The sequence below is a fragment of the Malania oleifera genome, chromosome 7 (assembly GCF_029873635.1).
Source record: "Malania oleifera isolate guangnan ecotype guangnan chromosome 7, ASM2987363v1, whole genome shotgun sequence".
Lineage (NCBI taxonomy): Eukaryota > Viridiplantae > Streptophyta > Magnoliopsida > Santalales > Ximeniaceae > Malania > Malania oleifera.
In genome coordinates this window covers 99,400,033-99,406,881 of record NC_080423.1, presented here as the reverse complement: position 1 = coordinate 99,406,881, position 6,849 = coordinate 99,400,033, and the positions used below count along the sequence as shown (strand labels likewise).

The window sequence follows — 6,849 nt, the reverse complement described above, 5'->3', positions numbered from 1 at the left end:
CTTTGCACAAGGATAAACAGCATGCTGAAATCCTAGAAATTTTTAAGCTAGTTAGGATTAACATTCCACTTCTAGATGCTATAAAACAAACACTCACAAACTCTTCATTCTTGATTTCTCAAAAGTATTGTGAGTATTTTGTAAGGCTAGTGTGCTTAATCACATTCGCTAGAACTCTTATTTACATTGTTTCTTGATCGATTTTCTGAGAGAGTTTAGCATTAAAGTTCTTCCACCGGTTTCATTTGATAAACCTAGAGTGGAAAGACTTTGAGGGTTAAGGTTCTTGCATTATCGTTGCAAGTTACCTGAACCTAGTTTTTGTGTGCAAAAATCCTTTTCAAGCTAGTGCTTCAAACAACTCTATTGTACTTTGAATATTAGAATATATTATTGAGTTGGTTTCCTTGAACTTGCTTAACATATTTTGAAACCCTAATCTGATATTGTATTATTCAGATAGTGTGTTTCAAATATTGCTTAGATATACACTCTAGATCTGAACTGAAAACTTGTACGTGATTGAGTGTTTAGCACACATTAGAGCACTGAGCATACTTATATATCCTTCGTGTTTGCATTATTGATTGAGCTATACTGGTGCACACATCTGCTTGTCTAGAAGCAAATTTTCGTGTACAAACATTTTATACACATTGGTTATATTCCATGCATAGGCCTGAAGAAGGAGACTAGCCCTATGGAATAGTCCCAGATTGGCTTAGACCCGGTTAGAAAAGTTAGGTGCGTCATCCTGCTAAGGCGTGTCAGTTGAGGTCAGCCCCTTGAATTGACCTAGTTGTATTAGGTGTCGCTCCACCCGTTTAAGTGAGCATTATAGTGGTAATTCTTGTGCTAGTGTGGCCAAGGCGGGGACATAGGAACAGTTGGCCGAACCCCGATAACATATCATGCATGTTTTTTACATTTTCGCACTTTATCTTTATTGCATGTGTATGTTTATTTGTTGATTGCGTAGACTGACTCTAGGTTGGTTTGTACTACTAATTAAATCTGTTAACTTATGCAATAAACTTTAAATACCCAATTCACCCCCCTCTTGGGGTTGCACCAAATCTAACAGTAATAAAAATAATGACACAAGAATTAATGTGGTTTGGTAGAATACCTATGTCCACATGAGCAAGAACGACGACTAAAATTCATTATATGTCAAAACTAGGATTACAACCTTGTATTTATGCTAACCCTACACATACAAAGGGATTAGAGAGTTCCCTAAAAACCCTTGTATCAATCCCCAGAGATTTTGCTTCTGAATCCCCAACCTATTGATCTTACCAAATTCAAAATTCAAAAACAACGCTGAAAAAAATAGTCGACAATTTCCTTCTTCTATCTAAAACCATCGATGGTTTATGCAAAACCGTCAACGGTTTTCTTACTAACTCAAATTATGCTTGAAACCATCGATGTAGTCGTCGACTCCCTATGCAATTCATTTACGGTTTTCTTCAAACGAACTTCCTTGTTTTTTCTTTCCTTAACATGCTTTCTCTGTATATGAGTTTCACTCAATTTAACCCATATACTACAACAATCTCCACCTTGGCGAATATTCACCCTTTAGGGTGAAACGAAACATAACCCATAGCTCCACCTGGGACAATAGGTTGGGATGCCTCCCATATAGTATTTGGAGACATTAATCAAGTCAAAGCAATGCTTGAACTTGTCTGTGGTAACAGACAATGTCAACATATCTGCTGCATTCTTATAAGTGTGAACTTTCTCAAGTAGTAGTTCACCAAAAGAGACCAATTCCTTGATCATATGAAACCTCACATCTATGTGTTTGGTCCTCGCATGATACACCTGATTTTTCGCCAAATAAATGGCACTCTAACTATCACAATACAGCTGAACTCCACCTTACTAAATACCCAACTCCTTGACCAATCTTGTAAGCCACAATACTTCCTTGGCAGCCTTAGCCACTACCATATGCTCCAATTTAGTAGTAGGTAGTGCAACTAGAGATTGAACCATGGACCTCCAACAAATAGACCCTCTCACAAAGGTAAATACATACCCTATGGTAGACCTCTTGTCATCCAAGTCCCCTACATAGTCTACATCCATATATCCCATAACTGAAGGATTACTTGGTTGTTTGTCAAACATGATGCCATAGTCTATAGTACCCCTCAAGTATATGAAAATCTACTTGACTGCATCCCAATACTGTCAACCCAGATTTGAAAGAAATTTGCTCATCACACTAACATCTTGTACCAGATCCGATCTTATATAGACTAGAGCATACATCAAGCACCCCACTACACTAGCATATGGAACCTTTGACATGTAAAAAAACTTCATCATTTGCCTTCAGGCACTAGGTAGTAGACAATCTAAAATGATTCGCCAATGCTGTACTCACTGGTTTTACATTGTCCATGTTGAACCTCTCCAACACCCTCTCCACATAGTTACGCTGAGATAACCACAATCTCCTGGAAGCTCTATCCCTACAAATCTTTATCCCAAGAATCTTCTTGGCTGCACCCAAATATTCCTTCATGTCAAATTCTCTACTCAATAAGGTTTTAAAATTGTTTACCTTAGTCATACTTTTCATAGAAATCAACATGTCATCCATATAAAGCAATAGAAAAATGAATGAATCATCATCAAGACTCTTCACATAAACACAACAATCATACTCACATCTCATGTAGTCAATCTAGATCATATAGGAGTCAAACTGCTTGTACCACTGCTTCGGAGACTGCTTCAATCCATAAAGTGGTTTCCTTAATTTATAGACCAAGTGTTCCTATCCAGGCTGACTGAACCCTTCTTGTTGTATCATGTAAATCAACTCCTCCAAATCACCATAGAGAAACGTTGTCTTTATGTCTATATGCTCCAAATGCATATCAAAATGCGCCACCAATCTCAACATTACCCTAATGGAAGTGTGTCTAACCACAGGGAAGAATATCTCATCATAATCAACCTTTTTCCTCTGTGAGTAATTCTTTGCTACCAGACAAGCCTTGAATTTTTCTCCTTCCTTTTTCGATACTACTTCTTTCTTCCTATACACTCATTTGCATCCTATCGCTCTCTTTCTCTTTGGAAGCTCCACCAACTCTCATATCTAGTTCTTATCTAGAGACTCAATCTCACTACTCTAGTAATTCATTCATACTTGTTGTAGTATGTGACTCATATCGAGTACAACACATATACAAAGAAAGTAGGGGCAACGCCCCCTCAATACGATATAGGGATATTCGAGGAATTTCTCTAATATCCCTGTATGGTTATGGTTCATATAAATACATATGATGTGTAACGACCCGGCTCTTTACACGGATTCAGGTGTCACTCACATACATCAAATACCTATACCTGTTCAAGATATGGAAACAACCCGCCCTAAACTGGGACATACGGGTGTAAATCATACATAATCATGATGTAAATGTCGCGGAAAAACATAAACATCCATTGGGATCACTACTAGCCTTATACTAGAGTTCACTAATACATCCATAATTTACATACATTCGGACTTAGAGTAATCGTCATATTACAACCCTTTAAAGAGGACTTTCATTAAGTTTAGTACAAAATTTAGATGCTTACGTAAGCTAACCAAAATAACCTTCCCAGTCCCTTTATCTACTAGGACCGACGCACGGACGGACCTGAAAACAAAGGTTGTAAGATAGGGTGAGACACCTCTCAGTAAGGAAGAAGGAGTTACAACAGTGTGCGACTGCATACATGCATATATTCATTCAACATCTAGAATATAAATCAAATATTTTCAATACAGTAATGCATCAGGTATATCATTATTCATATTACAAAATTCCCACATCTGTCTTTCAACCATTTAATGATTTATCAGATGACCACCAGCAAAATATCCCTATAACTAGTTTTACCCCGTGGCTCGGGTTGTGCACTAGTACTCGTCCAATGCCCTGTTCGTGCAGACACTATCGAGTACCTACATACGATCCGACTGCCCCCATTGGCCCAATATCAACCAATGGTTTCACCCTGCTAGCCGACCATCTTGGTACTCACATCGTTTAATACGTGTGGTTGCACGTGTACATCTAGTTACGATATCGTGCCGTATCATATAATAGTGGTTTCATTTCACCCTGCAAAGAAAGTATTTTTCAACCCTCCCGGGACTCTCAAGCTGTGGTTCCGTGTATCATAAATTCAATTTATACAAATATGATAACCTGCGCATTTCTAGTATTTTTCACAAATTCACATAATAGCATTGGGTTCAAACCGGTGTCTTTCCACTCAGTTTACCCTTCTTTGTTTACTGACGGTGCATCACCAGCCTCTGTTTATTCACATTATCAGTATAACAAATTTGGAATTTCGTTCCCATATTCTATATCAATAGTATAGAAAATTCATTCATTCCCATATCAACATATATCACACAAGTTTAATACAAAAACCCGCTAAATAATAGAAATTCAATATACATAGTTTAACTAAATAAATAAAGGATTCAAGCCTCTCCTACTATAGTATAAACACAAATAAACGATGTTTGTAAAATTTTGGAGATTACACATCGAAAACCTTGTTTTTACCAAAAATCGTAAAATCGTCAAACTGGCATCTCTGCTCAGTAGAATTTCACAAATAAGCAGCTAATCATAGATAATAACATAAACTAGTTTTTTAGCAGTTTAGTTTTCCAAAATAGTTGTTGTAATCAAATTCCTCTTACCTTATACTTGAAATGAAAGTTCGTATGAAAACGGTCCAAATCGACAACCCGAGATTCCGAAAACCTAAAACCACAGAACATAACCTTACTATGTTTTCTACTGCTATCCAAATATCCAGTCAAAATTAGAATCAGATTCCTACCTCAATTCTTGGGAAAACCCGAAACTCTCCGAAACGACGATTCGATTCACTAAAAATGTAGAGTTTCCTCTTTTGATCCACGCAGTACCCTCCATTTTTGGAAACGGACGACGAACGGCGAAGGATCTGAGAGAGAGAGAGAGAGAGAGAGAGAGAGAGAGAGAGAGAGAGAGAATAAGAGAATTTATAGAATAAATCATAACTTAACCCTTAAGTAATCTAAATAAATATCTCTTCCAAGATATTTATATATAAATATCTCAAAATATCTCTTTTCAAAATATCTTCTCCAAAATATCTCTTTATTTATTTATTTATTTTAATTTTATTTATTTATTTATTTATTTTATTATTATTATTTTTTCTCGGGATCGGGTTACTACATGATGTAACCTTACTTTCTACAATAGTGAAATTCCACCACTGCTCGCTCCTATGAATGTAGACATATTGTCGAACCATGTTAAATTTGCGTGTTTTTCTTACTTTATCTATCTTTTTTGTTTTTTTCATATTATTTATTATAATTGTCCCACGTTTCTTAATAATACTAATTAACTTTTTTTTTTTTCATGAAAAATAGAGGAGTTTAAAAAATAAATAAATAATGGAGCCCGAGGCCCTTCATGTTGGTTTGCCTAACGGGGAGAGAGAGAGAGAGAGAGAGAGAGAGAGAGAGAGAGAGAGAGAGAGAGACGAGTTTAGAAAATAAATTTTAAAAATTTAATGGGGCTCATGGGTTCTTTCTTGTTGACTCACCTCACGTGCAGAAAGAGAAAAAGAGAAGGCAAAACGTGGATAAAAAAATGTTATCACATGCCACTACTAGATTTGTCTCATGCTTTACAATTCATATGTAATACAGATTGATTTGTCGTGATAACCACCAACTAATTAAATTAATCTTGAATTAGTTTCAAATTTTGAAAATTGTTTGTATTTTTTTGGAAATGAAAAAAAAATGTAAAAATTAACATTTTTCAAAAACTAAAAATTATATATATGTATAAAGATGACATTAAAAATTACTTCTGTAAGATTTATAAATTTTTTAACAGTTGAAAGCAAATAAAAATACAATAAATTTCCTTCTACCCCTCATTTTTTTTGTCTCAAATCTCAATAATTACTTACCTTAAGAAAAATAATAATTTTGTAAATAAAATTAATGCACTCTTATTTTTCTAATTTTAATTTTTAAGAGCAAACTAAGTATTAAAAGTTTCATACACCCTTTAAGGAAATCTAATTAATGCTTCGTCACAAAACCCAATCAAAAGAAAGGTTCACATTTTTCTAACCTCCAGAGTTGGTGCTGCTCATAAAGGTCCGAAGGATCGGCTTGAGAATGGAGTCTCTGGGTTATCAACAAAAAAAAAAAAAAGGTCCACACCTCCTTTGAAAAAGAAAAAATCTTTTTTGGGTATGCCAACTAAATTGCACCCTTTTTTTTTTTCTCAGTGCTTTAAATGACATTTAAAAAATCAACTTCGAAGACATGTTCTAGTCTTTTCTATAATTTCAATTTCATATCTTTTTTGATGAAGTATATTAAAACATCCTTATTTTTAGGGGTGGCAAAATAAGCCGAAACTCGACCGATGACCCGTGATGACTCCTTTTATATCAAATTTGAGTTTAGTAGAAAGTAACCCATTTATAAATAGATAAATTCAAATTTTACCCGTTTAATAAATGTGTTTGGTAAGTTTAGGTTGGATACCCGTCAAGTGGTCCAATTAAATGTATATATGTGTATTACATCAAAAAAATATTAATTAAATAAATGTACTATTTTTCACATTTTATGCTTTTTTTTTGTTACGGTAGTAATAAATAAAGTAAAAGAGTTTTGTTTTAAAAAAAAAAATTACACCAATTTATATGAAACATTTTTTAAAAAATTTAAAATAAATAAATTATACTTTTAAACAGGTTCTTAACGGGTACGTGTTTATTAAA

The 6,849-nt window shown here is 34.6% G+C and overlaps 1 long non-coding RNA gene across 1 annotated transcript; it reads right to left on the bottom strand.

The window, feature by feature from the left end:
- Positions 1-3,455: 3,455 nt before the first annotated feature.
- On the bottom strand, positions 3,456-5,078 carry LOC131159320 (uncharacterized). Its single transcript, XR_009137782.1, has 3 exons — positions 4,888-5,078; positions 4,745-4,808; positions 3,456-3,680 (listed from the first exon to the last, which is right to left on the bottom strand). It is a non-coding gene; the product is annotated as an uncharacterized LOC131159320 (long non-coding RNA).
- Positions 5,079-6,849: the final 1,771 nt, after the last annotated feature.